The sequence below is a fragment of the Macaca thibetana genome, chromosome 1 (genome assembly GCF_024542745.1).
Source record: "Macaca thibetana thibetana isolate TM-01 chromosome 1, ASM2454274v1, whole genome shotgun sequence".
NCBI lineage: Eukaryota > Metazoa > Chordata > Mammalia > Primates > Cercopithecidae > Macaca > Macaca thibetana.
Window position 1 is genome coordinate 110585422 of NC_065578.1, and position 15533 is coordinate 110600954.

The 15533-nt window shown below is 42.7% G+C and overlaps 1 protein-coding gene and 1 long non-coding RNA gene across 2 annotated transcripts in view; one reads left to right on the plus strand and one right to left on the minus strand.

Moving 5' to 3' along the window:
• C1H1orf162 (chromosome 1 C1orf162 homolog) overlaps positions 1–15533 on the plus strand; it is a 256729-nt gene that overhangs the window by 21182 nt on the left and 220014 nt on the right. The window lies entirely within an intron of this gene.
• LOC126930301 (uncharacterized) lies at positions 7800–10578 on the minus strand. Its single transcript, XR_007717559.1, has 3 exons — positions 9896–10578; positions 9484–9563; positions 7800–8137 (listed from the first exon to the last, which is right to left on the minus strand). It is a non-coding gene; the product is annotated as an uncharacterized LOC126930301 (long non-coding RNA).

The window sequence follows — 15533 nt, forward strand, 5'->3', positions numbered from 1 at the left end:
TTTCAGGAGGGGTAGGCAGAGGGAAGAAGGTACTCTGGCAGAAATACATCTGGGATCTGTGGGCCTGACTCCCAGACCTGCAGCCCTCTTTCCTCTCCTCAGGCATGGCCTCCAGGTGACTCTCCAGTCACCACGGGTGAGCCAGAATTGGTTATCCAGCCCTAGTATTAACTGTCTAGTCTTAGCCCAGAGGTTCTAAAAGTTGACTTTACTCTGGCCGTATGCAATTTTGCACTTAATTACAGTCTGTTGCTGTTCCCTATTCTTTGTGTATTCCCTTCCCTTCCTCAAGTACCTTTTGTGGCCTGAATCCATGTCTTACGCATCTCTGTGTAAGAACAGTCGTTGCTCATGATAAACTTGTCCAATTGATTGAATATTATTGTGCCTTAACTTCCCCCAGTCTATTTTGTGGTGTTCCCAACCAAACTAACTCCCTTTCTTTAAAAACAGATGAAGAAAACTGTGTACATGTGCACCAAAAAGATAAGTACAAGAATGTTCAAGGGGGTCTTATTGAAACAGGCTCACACTGGAAATAACCTCAAATGTCTATTCATAGTAAAGTGAGTGAATCACAGTATATTCACGTAATGAGGTACTACATAGCAGTAAAAATAAACAACAGCTGCATGCAATAACATGGCTACATTGCACAAACATCATGTTGAGAAAAGGAAGCCAGACACAGAAGAGTACATTATGTAAGGGTCCATTTATATAAAGTTTAAAACAGGTGAAATTAATCTACGGTATGAGAGGTCAGGATGGTGTTACCTTTAGGGAGGAAGGAGGAAATAATGACTGGGAGAATACCATAGCGTTTCTGTCTAGAATGCTGGTCATGTCCTATTTCTTAACCAGGTGGTAGATACCTAGATGTATTCGCGATGTGATCGTTCTTTGCAGTGAACACTTGAGCACTTCTCTGTATGTATATGATACTTTAAAAAGATTTTTAAAGTGTTCGTTAAGATGTTAGGGTGACATTAATGAAGGTAATGAAACAGGAAGAAGCTAGTTCAGAATAAAATTAGAAATTATTGGGATAGGAGGAAGTGGAGCTAACTAAGTATAATCTGCATTTTTGAGAAGTGTGGATAATAATAGGAACAAGTTAATTGATCCATAGAGGAAAATTGGGGTTTAAAGTGATGGGTTAAGATGGGAAAGATGAGAGCATATTATGGGTATAGCAATGAGAACTAGCAAGGGTAGACATTTAAAGTATAAGAAAGAGGGTGTGCAGATGGAACAGAGTCTGAGAGAAGAGGGAGGAGGGGGCAATTAGAAGCTTAGGTAGAAGTTTGGCTTTAAACGGGAAAAGGAAACTTTTTTTTTTTTTTTTTGAGACAGAGTTTCACTCTTTTTGCCCAGGCTGGAGTGCAATGGCGCGATCTCGGCTCACTGCAACCTCCACCTCCTGGGTTCAAGCGATTCTCCTGCCTCAGCCTCCTGAGTAGCTGGGCTTACAGGCAAGCGCCACCACACCCGGATACTTTTGTATTTTTAGTAGAGACAGGGTGCCACCATGTTAGTCAGACTTGTCTCAAACTCCTGACCTCAGGTGATCCGCCCGCCGCAGCCTCCCAAAGTGCTGAGATTACAGGCGTGAGCCACCGCGCCTGGTTGGGAAAATGAAACTTTATCTGAGGGAAAAAATGAAAATGGCTATAGATGTTGATAAATGTATAGATAAGGTAGCAAGAAGTTAAAGGATACCACAGGAGGCCTCAGTTTCTGTTAAGACAAAAGGTTATTTTTCTTCTTGTAGCTGCCATCTTCCACTGTCCCCTAGGTCATTCTCCTAGTCTGGCTGTAGAGTGGAAGTGAATGACCCTAGCCTCCCTTTTTTGAAGGTCTTGAAAGGAAGCACACTAATATTCAAGGAGGCAGTCAGTATGACATAACAGAATGAGCCTGGGCGTCCAACACAGACGAACTTGGACCTGAGCCCACTCTTCTTCTTGCTTGCCCTGTAGCCTTGGGTTACGCATTGCACTGAGCCTCACTTTTCTGACATAATAAAATCACCTTGCAGGGCAGTTGTGAGGATTAGAAAGAATATATTTGTAATACAAATTCCAAACTTCATACATACCTTTAAGGCTTAAATCACTGTAGTCTCAGCTCCATTTCTTTTAATTGCAGAAAGTGCTGTCTATTACCAGGCTTGTATCTCCAGGAATTTCTGAGAAGCCTCAAGAAACACACACTCCAAAGACCAATTCTGATATTCACTGGTCGTTAGAGTCCATCATGGGAATTCAAACTACTACTTTCCCTTCCACAATTATACCCATTTATCTGAAGACATACTGCTATTGTTCTCCCCTGTGCCATTTTGTCCAACTTGGACAATGATTCTATCTTCAATTCCGTATAGAGATACCTGAGGTCAGAGGAGGTTTTGTTAAGACTTAGTCGAAGGTTTGTTAAGACTTTGTTTTATAAGAGAAGCACGTTATAAAAGGAAAACTTAAACATAAAATATCACCGCTTTTGGGATCTGCATGAGGGTCCTCTTTGGAGTACTTCTCTGCCTAACTCTAGAGCTGCCCCCATCTTGCAGGGATTAGCTAACCTGACTCCAGTGGGAATGCCCTTGAACCCAGCCCGTCTTAGTATTTGCATATTCCAGAATGATTGACAAGAGCAATGTTTATTACATTCACGGGGAAACCCTGTCTCATACTTAGAATCTAATCTCTTCTTTTGGCATAGAGACACCAGAACAACAACAAAAACAAAAGCAACCCATATTTCCCCAAGAATAGGCCCATCAATACAGAATGCCACCATCAATTGACCTGCACAATTCCTCTTCCTTTGAGATGAACAAAAGCTCAAGCTGTCTCAAACTATGTATACTGCAAGTCATCTGAAGTCTTGCCTTCTCATCTCCTATGAGAAATGAGTTGAATAACCTATATGTCTTCCAGAAACAAGCAATGATATCCAGGATTAGGAAAGAACATCTGAATATTAGAAACAAAGATAGCCTTTTCTGTTACCACAAAGAGTTCCTGGAGTTAAAAAGTTCTCAAATCTCTCTCTCTCCTAGAAAGGGTCTCTACTCTATGTTTGAGAGCCAAAAATCTCCTTGTATTCTCTTTCTTCCCGTTCTTCTAAAGTGCTAAGATTTCAATCCCAACATTTTGTGTGTGTTGATCCCTCTACTTGGAAAGTTCTTCCTCCCACTCCCCACTCTACTAACTTCTACTCATTCTTTATATCTTGCTTAAACGACCTTTTCTGAAAAGACTTCTTTGACCACCTCCCCTTTCCATCTAAATCAGATCCTCCTGTTACAACCTCAATCACACCATTTCCTTAGGAGCATTTATAGCCATTTGTAGTTACATATATGTATTTCTGAGATTATTTGTTCAGCTACTCTCTCCCTTTCTAGAGTCGTCCCCAGAAGGCATGGGTCTTATCTCTTTCTCTTACTTCTGTGTCCCCATTGCCTAGCACAGTGCCAGGCATACATTATATAAACAGTAAACATTTGTTGAGTGAATAAATTTATGAATTAATAGATGGGTAGTATGCAGAAAGCTTCTATCTCTAAGGAGACAGAAAATTAATTTAAACATTTTTTATTTTCTGGGTTCTACTCAGGACAAACACTTTGGGTGCCTAAGACTCATTTCCCCCTTTACCCTTGCTGGATGTGTGCATATATTTGCTCAGAGGTGTATCAGATGGTGGAATCTGATCGTGGTAGTCCTGGTCTCCTTCCCCCAGGTTGATTCATGGTGGCCATGTGATCCAGGTGCGGCCAGTGGGAGGTAAGGAGGTGTCTAATCTAGTAAGGGAGGCAAGATGCAATCTCCTAGGGACTTTTGGATAGGATTCTCCAGAAGTGATACTGTTTCCTTGCCTCTGGGCATCACTGGGTTTGGATATGATGACAGGAACTGGTGAGATGAAGCCAGCTGGTGTAGCAGAACAGGGACAACAGGCTCTCAGGATAATGGGGCAGGAGTCAGGGATGGCGTGTCAGGCCTGAAGCTGCCTTCACTCTGTACTGCTTGTTACCTGAGGTAATAACTCTCCTTATGTTTTAACGCAGTGAGACTTCTAAATACATTTTACATGGCATCTCAGCGCCATGTAATATATACACATGTAATACAGAAATAAAAGTTTCACAAAACAATACCACTCCTACTATGTGCAAGGTACGCTCATATTTCTCCTTTTTCTTCCATTCTATTATTGTGCTTTTTAAAAAAATCCTTGTTTGAGGCACCTTTAAATTATTTCGCCCCCAAACTGTGCTGTGACCCACAGTTTAAAACATCTTTGGGTTTTCTGGTACTTTTTCTGCAGACTCTGGAGCCAGACTATCTGAGTTACATATCTCAGCTCTGCCAGTTACATCAGGCAAGTTTCTTAACCTCTTTGTGATTCAGTTTTTTCATATTTGATAGAATAATGATGGCATCTACCTTACAGGGTTGTTTTAAGGAATAAATGAGCTAATACACCTAAAGCACTTGGAATGGGAAGCCATTGGCAGGTCTGAACACGAGACTTACATGATCCTACAAAGATGAGTAAGGCGTGGTCCTTGTTCTCACACAGTTTGCATTCTTGCAGGAATAATATAATGCAGAGATACTGGGATTAAGATAAGCACAGGGTAGTTCAAGATCATGAAGGAGAAACACGCATTTTAGCCTAACAAATCAAGTCTGATCTCCAGTACGTAAGCCTGGGAGATAAAATCTCACTTCTTTTTTTGTTAACTAATAGACTAGTTTTAGGTTTACAGAAAAATTGAGCAGAAGGCACAGAGAGTTTGCACATATCCCCTCACCCCACCCCCATATATAGTTTTCCCTATTATTAACATCTTGCATTAGTGTGGGACATTTGTTACAGCTGATAGACCAACACTGATCTGCTATTAACTGAAGTCCATCATTTACATTAGGGTTCACTCTTTGCTTGTATATTCTATGGGTTTTGACAAGTGTACAATGACATGTATTCACCATTACAGTATTATATGGAATAGTTTCATTGCCCTAAACATACTCTGTGCTCTTCCTATTCGCCCCTCCCTCCCCCTGTCCAACTCCCCAATACTGATCTTTCTACTGTCTCCATAGTTTTGCCTTTTCCAGAATGTCAGATAGTTGGAATAATACAGCATGTAGCCTTTTCATCATATAATATGAAGCCTTGCTTCTTTTAATTAGAAATATGTATTTACCTTTCAAAACCCTCTCTGAATGCAGAATACATTCATAAGCAAAAGAACAAAGAGTAATAATTTTTAAGTGTATTTTCAGCACTGTTCAGGGGATTGAGCAGCCAATAGGTGTAACCGATTTCCTTAACAAGCATCTGCTTAATAAATATTTGTCAAACAAATGAATGAATGAATTCCCAGCTTGATGACTACATTAGCAGATGGTCAATGCGTGCTTGTTAAATTGAACTCTAGACCTAACATTTTGATTGCATTTAGGGGATTCCCAGTTCTCCTTGACCATAAACTTAAGAGGAACACATAGTTTTCATGGCTTGGTCACTTTATATGTTTCAGACACTATGCTAAGCATTTTACAAACACTATTTCAAATCAGCATTATCAATAATCTTCTGAACTAACAATTACTATTTCCACTTTACAGATGAAGAAGCAGGCTCAGAGATGTTAAGGAACTTGCCCAAAATCACACAGCAGGTAAAGTGAACTTTTAATTCACACTCAGATGGAAACTTTATCCCCAGGAACATCCTGATGAGCCCACCAGGACATGCTGTGGAGTCTTCCATGGAGCTGACAAGTGGCCCAGCACTCCAGACTTTCCATGATGGTCTCAAATAGATATCCTATGAGACGACACTCAGGTCAGTCTGTGTACTGCTCCCAAAATGCCCTACCTTGCTTTCTACACTGAACAATGCCCCAAAGTAGTGGAATTTTTTTTTCTTTTTTAATGGAAGCCAGAGGTTCATCATAACAGGTGTCACGGAAGTCCTCAGAGATGTAAATAAACTCCTGGAGATAAGGCTGACGTATAAAAGTCTACCTCAGTGCTGGGGAAACGAGCACACTGTTCACCACTGTAGGAGAAAAGAAGGGGACAGAAGATCACGTAGGGCTTTGTAATTCATCAAAGATTCTTAGATATTTCTACCTACAATTAGAAATGAAATTATCTCCAACACTTCAAACTTCTGACAGAGAAGATTTATAAATCTGATAAGCAGAATCTTTGTAAGCATATAAATAAGTTCTGTAAATCGAACATACCCACCTGCTAAATGTGCTAAGCAGAGACAGCATCATCAAAGCAGCACCATGAGGACAGATCGGTTTCCTTGAATGAACACAATTTACCAAAAGTATTGATCCCATTTTTATCTCTTTATTGTCTCTCTGCTTGCTTGTACAATTTCCCAGAACTACACATTTTTCTCATCCAGATAAGGGAGACTTAAAAACTAGGTCAGTCACATGAGTACAGTAACTGACATTTCAGAATCAGGGTTTGGTCTGAGACTCTGGATGGGAAAGCAAGGCCTGAGCATCAGTTCCAAGTTCATTCTAGATGAGCCATAAGTTAATACACTGAATGCTTCTTGTAGGAATACAACTTCCTAATCATATACTTTTTCTTGCAATATAGTGCATCCTTTATCACCTTTTTGGCTTTTTTGAACAATAGCCTTTGATAACACTTTTACCAAGATGTCTTTTATATAAATTTTTATTGAATAATTTGAGTTAAAATTCTCTTCTTCTTACCTGAATTGCAATGAAATCTTTCTATTGCCCACCTGGGTCCAACACCCTATTTGTTCCTCTGAACTTTTTGTGTTTATTAACCACCATGTTCTGGCCATTTATTGACAGAAAGAATCTGGAATTCTAGAGTGTCGAGTTAGAAGGGACAGTATCAGAAGCATTCTTGTGCCCACCCCTCCATCCCCGCCCCCGCCCCACCCCGCCGTTCCTGCTAAGTGCTGGGAACTCTGCCTAGCAGTTTCAACAATGGGAAAATCCTGCCTCGAGAAAATATAAAGCCTGCCATTCCCTGGCCTCCCTGGCTGGGGTGTGAAGCCTTGGGATTATACAGCCAGTTAGGGGCTGTCAGGACCGGAATCCAGGAAATGTCTCTCCAAGCCCCTATCTTCAGCCCAAGAAAGAGATCTGATGGATAACTGTTTTCTATTTTCTCCCCCCTACTTTTTTTTTTGTTTGATAAGCAGAGATAGACAACAGAGAACAGTGAGCCCTTAGCTCAGTCCTGGAACTCAGAAATCAGAACATACTTGTTAATGGACTGATTAACACCACCAGCCCCCACCTGTCCTGGTTGCCCTAATCACGAACCCCAAGAAGGAATGATGATCACACCCCCACAGTGCTTCTCCTCTTCCCTCACCCCTGCACAACCCAGGAAGGTGCTGTGCTGAGCAACCGCATCAGGCAGAAGGGTTGCCTGCTAAGTGACCACGGCATTTAAGGGAAGCCAAGAAAGTGATGAAAGGCTTCGAAAGACAACTGCAGGAAGAAAGAAGGAAGGTCATGGTGGACAGGATCCTGGAGGGAAGAGAGACACGGTCAGGTGGAGAGGCTGGGGGCAGATTGCCATCACCCTCACCATGTTGCCTACTTGAGTCTCAGAAACAACTCTCTTTTCCTTCCCTTTGTGCTCCTGCAGAGAATATCATTCCATCTTACATCTTATCAGTAGCAGTGGCAAATCTGTACAGGTCTGCAGCAAACTCAATTCTTGGCTTCTCAGAAGAAAGATTTTGACTGAGGGGAATAAGGCAGAGGAAGAGACTGAATCTAGTTTTAGAGCAGGAGTGAAAGTTTATTAAAATGTATTAGAGCAGAAATGAAAGGAAGTAAAGTACACTTGGAAGAGGGCCAGGCAGATGACTTGAGAGATTCAAGTGAATGGTCTGACTCTTGACTTGGAGTTTTATATGTTGGTATGCTTCCGAGGTCTTGCATTACCTCTCCGCTGATTCTTCCTTCAGGGTGGGCTATCCGCATGTGCAGTGGCCTGCCAGTACTTGGAAGGGGCCACATGCACAGTGTGTTTACTGGAGTTGTGCACATGCTCATTCGAGGCTTTCTTCCCTTACCAGTTGAGTATTCCTAGAGGAAGGTCATATACCAGTTAAACTCTGCCATTTTGCCTTTTAGTGTGCATGCTTGGGCCCACTCGCCCGACTCCTGAGATCTTCTTATTGGAAGCTGCCGATCATCAAATTTTGTTGTTTTCTATCTACTGGGAGATGATTGCCTTTCCCTGGTGCCAGCTGCGACCACTTATTATTTTAGAGAGATCGTTAACAACCGCCTGACCATCACCTGAGGGTCACCTGGCATTCCTTGTTGGGGAACCCACTCCTGCCCTGTTCATGTCTGCATGACTACCTACTGAAACATCATGTTTTGTTTAAAGAGATGGATGCACAAAGTGTGTATATGTATAGGTGCCCACATGTCTATTTAACTGTATGTACTAAATTAACACCTGTCCCCAAACTGATCTCTGCTGAATAGAGCCCATCAAACTTGGTTCCCTTGGTGTGCTTGCACTCTTGGAAGTATATACCGACTAGGGCACAGGTCCAGCCTCAGCCCTGGTGTTACAGTCTCACCAATGCACCTCAAAGTAGCAGTCTCTCATTGTGAGTTATCACCTGGAGTTCTTTGTCTCACAACTAAGAGAATTAGGGGGAGTGGGCACAAAGGGTGAAGTTAGAGCGAAAGTTTAATAAGTGAAAGAAGAAAGCTCTTGGCTGTGGAGAGGGGACCCAGAAAAGGGTTACCATTTTTATAGTTGAATGCAAAGGCTTTTATAGGAAGCCAATAAGGACTGGGGATCTCATTTGCATAGGTACGAATTTCTGGTAGCTCTACCTTGTTCCTAATGCGCATGTGGGCCCTTAGCTTGAGTTACTCCGTATTGCTTTGTTCCGCTTACTGTGCATGTGTCAGGGGATGGAATTGTCCATTGTGGGCATGTCTGGGCAAGTCACCTGTATAGCCTTTCTTATCTGTTTGGCCGTGGGCATGTCTTAGGCAAGGCCCCCTGTGCAAGTTCCTTTACCTGAGCCTGCAGCTTTGATTTTTCAGACTGTTCCTTTGTTTGAAAGAGGACCCACCCTAACTATCTGCCTGACCAGTTTCTTCCTTTCTCCTCCCTCACTAGGAGATGCTCTTATCAGACCTTCCTAAGTGAAAAAAAAAAAAAAAAAAAAGCCACAGCCTACTCCATCTTTTCTCCACTTCCTTGTTCACTTTTCATCTTACTCTAAGAAGTCTTTATGTAGCTATCATTTCCTGAGCGTCACACTGCTTGGTGCTGGGAGTCAAACCACCCAAACCTGAACTCAGCTCATAGGACATACCATCTGTAAACCAAAAATAAAATTCTAACCCCCCCGACCATCTGAATGAACCCTTTCTCTCAGCAAGGGCGTTCTAAGACTTACCTGAGGGACTGGTTCAGGACATGATGTGGGGTGGAGTGTGGACGTGCCTCATCGTACACGCCTCCCTCTCAGAACAGACTCTGAAAGTTGGATGAAAAACAGTTACAATCAAGTCTTTCTGAAGCCTGCTGCCTGAAGGCTTCATCTGAATGATAAAACTTTGGTCTCCACAACCTCTTATTGTAACCCAGACGTTCGTTTTTATTAACTCCACGTCTTCAGACAATAACTCTTTCAACCAATTTCCAATCAGAAAAATTTTAAACCTGCCTATAACCTGGAAGCCCCCATTGCAATCCCCCCACTTCAAGTTGTTCCCCCTTTTCCGACCAAACCAAGTACATCTTGCATGTATTTGACTGATGTCCCATGTCTCCCTAAAATGTGTAAAACTGGGCTTTGCCCTGATCACCTTGGGCACGTGTTCTCAGGATCTCCTGAGGGTTGTGTCACAGGCCATTGGTCACTCATATTTGGCTCAGAATAAATCTCTTCAAATATTTTACAGAGTTTGTCTCTTTTCCATCGACACATTTCAGCCTTTCGAGGAGTTTTCACAACCAACATAATTTGCACAGTACTTGCAAAGACTGACAGTGATTTGAGATATAAAAATGCTTTAAATAATTGAATTATATGAGCTAATATTATTGCCATATATTCCAATGGTAAAACAGAGCTCACTAGTATCCTTGCAACTGAGAGGAAGCAGAATATAGTGGTAATCAGCACCCGATGGGCTGTCTGAGAGATGTGAGGTCTGAGCAGCCATCACGTTGTAGAGTTGTAGAGAAAAGAACGTGAGAAACCACCAGCATCAAGTTCCCAGGTGAATGGGGCTGGGCAATTACTGCTTCATTTTGCTTTTGTTTTCTCCCCCAGCTCTTCTCTCTCTGTCTCTCTCTCTCCCTCTCTCCCAAGACACAAAGGAAACCAAATGCAAATTGATACTTATTCTATAGGGTCCAGATACCAGTCTCCTTCTTAACAGGAAATTGAAAGTCTCAGTAAGTCTCTCCACAGAGGCCTGTTTGCAGGAGGCCAGGGCAGGAGGTAGAGCTAAGTTTGTTTATCAGCTTATTCTGGGGACGGAGGTAGAACCGTCACCCACAACCAGAGGAAACTGTCTGGTTCCCCAAGGTCGTTATGGGACTTCCTGCCAGAGCACCTGATGGAACAGTTCACGACTGAGGTGGGCCCTCACCTTAAAATCTTTCTGTAGACAGATGTGGGGGGTGGGAGAATTTGTAAATGACCAACCAACCACCTGTCAGGTCAAATCTGAACTCCCTGGTGACTCGAGGGAGGTTTTGTGCAGGAAAAGCACCAGGCCTACCAGGCCTGCAATGCAGTCAGAAATTGCTGCATGTAAATCCTGGCCCTGCCATTTGAAAGTTGCTCAACTTGTTCCCTGTAAGATGGGAAGAGGCTATAAGGTACACTGTACCCCGGTGATGAGGGTTATGTAACTTCCTCTCCCATGCATTTTCATTTCCCCACTTTCCTTCCCAGTTCCCAAGATCCTGTTATCCTTCCTCTTACACTGACAGCCAAAACTTAAAATTCTACTTGTTTTATTTTGCTGAGCGATTTAGTTCTGTTTCATTTTTTCCTTTCAAGACAAGATTCTGGGACCTAATTTTTCAGCATTAAACAACCAAACAAATGTTTTACTAACACACACACATGTGCACACGCACGCACACACACATACATGAGTCCTCCAAGAGGAATTCTGCCTCCAGCTTTAAAACACATGCATTTTTCTTTTCTCACTATATTAGTTTTTCAGTCTATACTTCCCTTGTTTCTCCAGAGAACCTAAAACGAGCAAGACCACCAAGCCAGTCCACCATCCTCTACATGGGTTTCAAGGGTCCCCAGAACACTATGCTTTTTATGGCCATTTTATAATCTGAAATGGTGCCCCTCCATGCCCCTCCCATGTCTTTCAATCAGCTTATTTATAAAGTCTTCCATAATCATAGTGCCATTGTGCCAATATCTTATAAAAACATGTTTATTATATACACCTGCCAAACATAGGCACCAGGTATTTTGCAATAAAAGTGAAAAAAGCAATCAACAGTCAAAATTGTTCATCACTAGCCCAACATCCCTCCTACCACATGCCCCTTCTTCTCTGCTAATAGAACCCCTATTTGCTAGGTAATGGTAGAAATTCTTTGACTTTAAAGAGAGGAGGCCTCCTGCCCTGGCCATAATGTATGAATTGTAATTCACCTAAACCACGCATAGTAATTTCATTCTCCTATAACTGGTCATGTGACTCAATGAGATATGAGGGTAAGTTTGCTGAAGGTAGCACCCAGGAAAGCTTTTGCTTTCTGGGCGAAAAAGGACAAACTCAACTGGTAGGGTCCCTTTTGCCCGTCTGCCATTTTTTCTTTCCTGTAATATTGACATTATGCATGGAAGTACTGCAGCAATCTTGGAACCATGAGGCACAAGGAAAAGAACAAAGAAGCGATCTATTAAACTATGGCTTAGCAGAAAGATAGCAAGAGCCTGGGACAGATGACAACTTTGAGTAGCAGACCAGCCTTGGTCTGACTGGTTATGTGAAACAGCTAAGCCCTCATTTGTTTATGTCACTGTAGCTGGGTTTCCTGTTATATATACTTAAATGCAGTCCTAATAGGTACATAGTGCATGCTCTCAAAAACGGTTAAAGGCTCGTTATATACACCTTTGCATCAGTCTTGATTCCAAATCTAGCACATGAGCAAATCCTGTCTGCTGTACCATCAAAAGTGTATCCCAGATTTCAACCATTTAGTACTTCCCACCACTCCCACTGCCATTAACCTGGCTGAAGCCACCGTCATCTCTCACTCATAATGCAGCGTTCTCTTAATGGGCCACCTGTGTCTACTCTTTTCTTCCTTCAGTCTTTTCTCAACATGGCAGCCAGAATGATTCCATTAAAATGTAAATCAGATGGTATCATTTCTCTCAAAAAGCTCTCCAATGGTGCCCCGTTACTCAGATTAGAAGCCAAGGTCCTTAAAATGGACTATGGGGCACCTACCTGATTGGGCTCCTCTCTGTTTTCTTCATTTGTTTTGTTTTTTGTGTGTGTGTGTTTGTTTTGGTTAGATACTTTCTATTACTGTCTTCGAGTTTGCTTGTTCTTTTGCAGGATCTAATCTATTGAGCTCACTCAGTGAATTTTTAAATTTTGAATCTCATATTTTTTAGCTTTTCTTCACTTTTTGTTTAATTTTTCATAATTTCTACTTCTCTCTTCATTATACTCATGTTTTCCTTTAAATCCTCAAACATACTTTTTTTTTTGAGATGAAGTCTCACTCTGTCGCCCATGCTGGAGTGCAGTGGCGCGATCCTAACTTACTGCAACCTCCGCCTCCCAAGTTCAGGCAATTCTGCCTCAGCCTCCTGATTAGCTGGGACTACAGGCACCTGCCATCATGCCCAGCTAATTTTTGTATTTTTAGTATAGACAGGGTTTTACCATGTTGGCCAGGATGGTCTTGAACTCCTGACCTCAAATGATTCACCTGCCTCGACCTCCCAAACTGCTGAGATTACAGGTGTGAGCCACCCTGCCTGGTTTTGAACATACTTATAATAGCTGCTTTAAAGCTCTTGTATATTAATATCTGTCATTTCTAGGTCTGTTTCTATTGATACATTTTTCTCCTAGTTATAAGTCACATTTTCTGTTTTTTGGTATATCTGGTGATTTTTTAATTGGATGCTTGACATTGTAAATGTTATGTTGTTGCTGAATGTTTAGTTTTTGTGGCCAGGCAGTTAATTTATTTGGAGATTGACATGAGCTTTTTATTTATTTATTATTATTATTATTATTATTATTATTATTATTTTGGCAAGGTCTTATTCTTGGCCGGGCATGGTGGCTCACGCCTATAATACTATCACTTTGAGAGACTGAGGTGGGTGGATCACTTGAGGTCTGGAGTTCAAGACCAGCCTGACCAATATGGTGAAACTCTGTCTCTACTAAAAATACAAAACTTAGCCAGGCGTGGTGGTGCATGCCTGTAATCCCAGCTACTTGGGAGGCTGAGGCAGGAGAACTGCACGAACCCAGGAGATGGAGGTTGCAGTGAGCCAAGATTGCGCCACTGCATCCAGCCTGAGTGACAAAGCAAGACTCCATCTCAAAAAAAAAAAAAAAAAAAAAAATTGAATTCAAGGTCTTATTCTGTTGCCCAGGCTGGAGTGCAGTGGTGTGTTCATAGCTCACAGTAGCCTCGACCTCTTGGGCACAAACAGTCCGCCTGCCTTACCTCTCAAGTATCTGGGACTACAGGTGTATGCCACTATGCCCAGATGATTATTTAAAATTATTTTTTGTAACGACAGAGTCTCTATGTTGCTGAGGCTGGTCACAGACTCCTGGCCTCAAGCAGTCCTCCCACCTTGGCCTCCCAAGGTGCTGAGATTATAAGCATGAGCCACTGTGCCCTGCTCAACTTGAACATTTTGAAGCTTATGTTTAAACTTTGTTAGAACAGGTCTAGAATCACCCTTACCATGGGGCTAGTGTAGCCCTTAACTAAAGTTTGACACTTCTGAGGTTTCTATTAAATTCCCAGCTGCTCAAGAAGGACTTTCCACTCTAGCCGGTCTTATCAAATGTCTGCCAGCCCACTGTAAGCTCTAGTGGTTGTTCAGCTTCCAGATCTCTGGTGGTGCTTATTTCCTTGGTAATTTTTATTGTTGTTGTTATTGTGGCCCATTCTCCTGCAATCTCACCCCTGTATGGGAGCTTTGTATTCAGCCATGGATCCGAGGGAACCCTGTGAGATTTCTGAAGCTCTTTTTCTGTACCGCTTCCTTATCTCCGGCATTCTATTGTGAAGTTACCAAGCCTCTCAGCCTCTTCAAACTCTGTTCTTTGTCTCAGTGGGACTTGCATGCTCTCCGTAGGGCCCCCTCCTTGTGTTGCAGTCTACAGAAGGCACAAAGCTGGAGTTGCGGGAGGGCTCACCTCATTTGTTTTCACAGCCCTGCATTGCATGTTGCTCAATGTCTGAAAACAATCATTTTGTATATTTTATATCGTATTCTAGTTTATTGTGTGAGTTACTCAGTCGTGACTGGAGGAGGCCACAAATACTTATTAAATGTGTGAAGCATTTAACTTCCATGCTGGTTAGTAGGCTGTGAAGATGAGTTAGCGTGCATAGAGGAAGTAGAGGGACTGAAACTCAGGGTGGGTGGGTGGGGAGGAATTTACCCAAGACAAAGCTATTGTTAGACCTAGGAGGAGAAGGCTGGTGTTTTGCATCCTCGGGCTGTGCTTTCACACTCAAGCTACATCATCTATTCCCCGGCTTAGCTGCTCTGAGCACTGCCTCCTCCTCAGTTGTCTCCTCAGTTATGTCTTCCAGCACTTGGGATGCTGACTTCTTCAGCCAAGCCCCCTCGAAGCCCTCCCCATACCCACATTCAGATAAAGTGGAAAGAGGTTTTCCATCCCAAGTGTATCAGATCATTTGGAAAAACCAAGACCCACTAGCTCCATCGTGAGCCAGTGGATGAGCTTTCTGATTGTCCCTACTTTGACTCCTGCTTCTGATTTGCCCAAAGGCCCCCTCACCATATGCAGCCTACAATATGAGACCGTGTCTGTGAAACCGTGCCATGAGCAGCAACACGTAAGCAAACTGGATTCTTTAAACAATAATTGGAGCAATAAGCGTCTGCCTCGGTGTGCCAGGCCACAGAGGGCACAGGCAAAAGGCCTGTCTTCTCAAGAAGCACTGATTCTAGAGACTGGCTGCCCACCGTGGGGTTCAGTTCACAGAAAACACCCTGCTGCCAGTGGCTTCAGAGTCTGCCTCAGACGCAGATAAGGCAAAGGATCCCTTTGCCCAAGGTCATGACTTACCAGGGGAGCCCATAACTTGTGGCTGAATGAGGAGGGCGTATAAAGACCCAGGCATTTTAGTCTGAAGTGAGACAACTCTGATGGACGTCACTTGCTCTGGATCTCCCAGCTAGATGGGCTGAAGCTTTGTCGGAGCTGCGTCCAA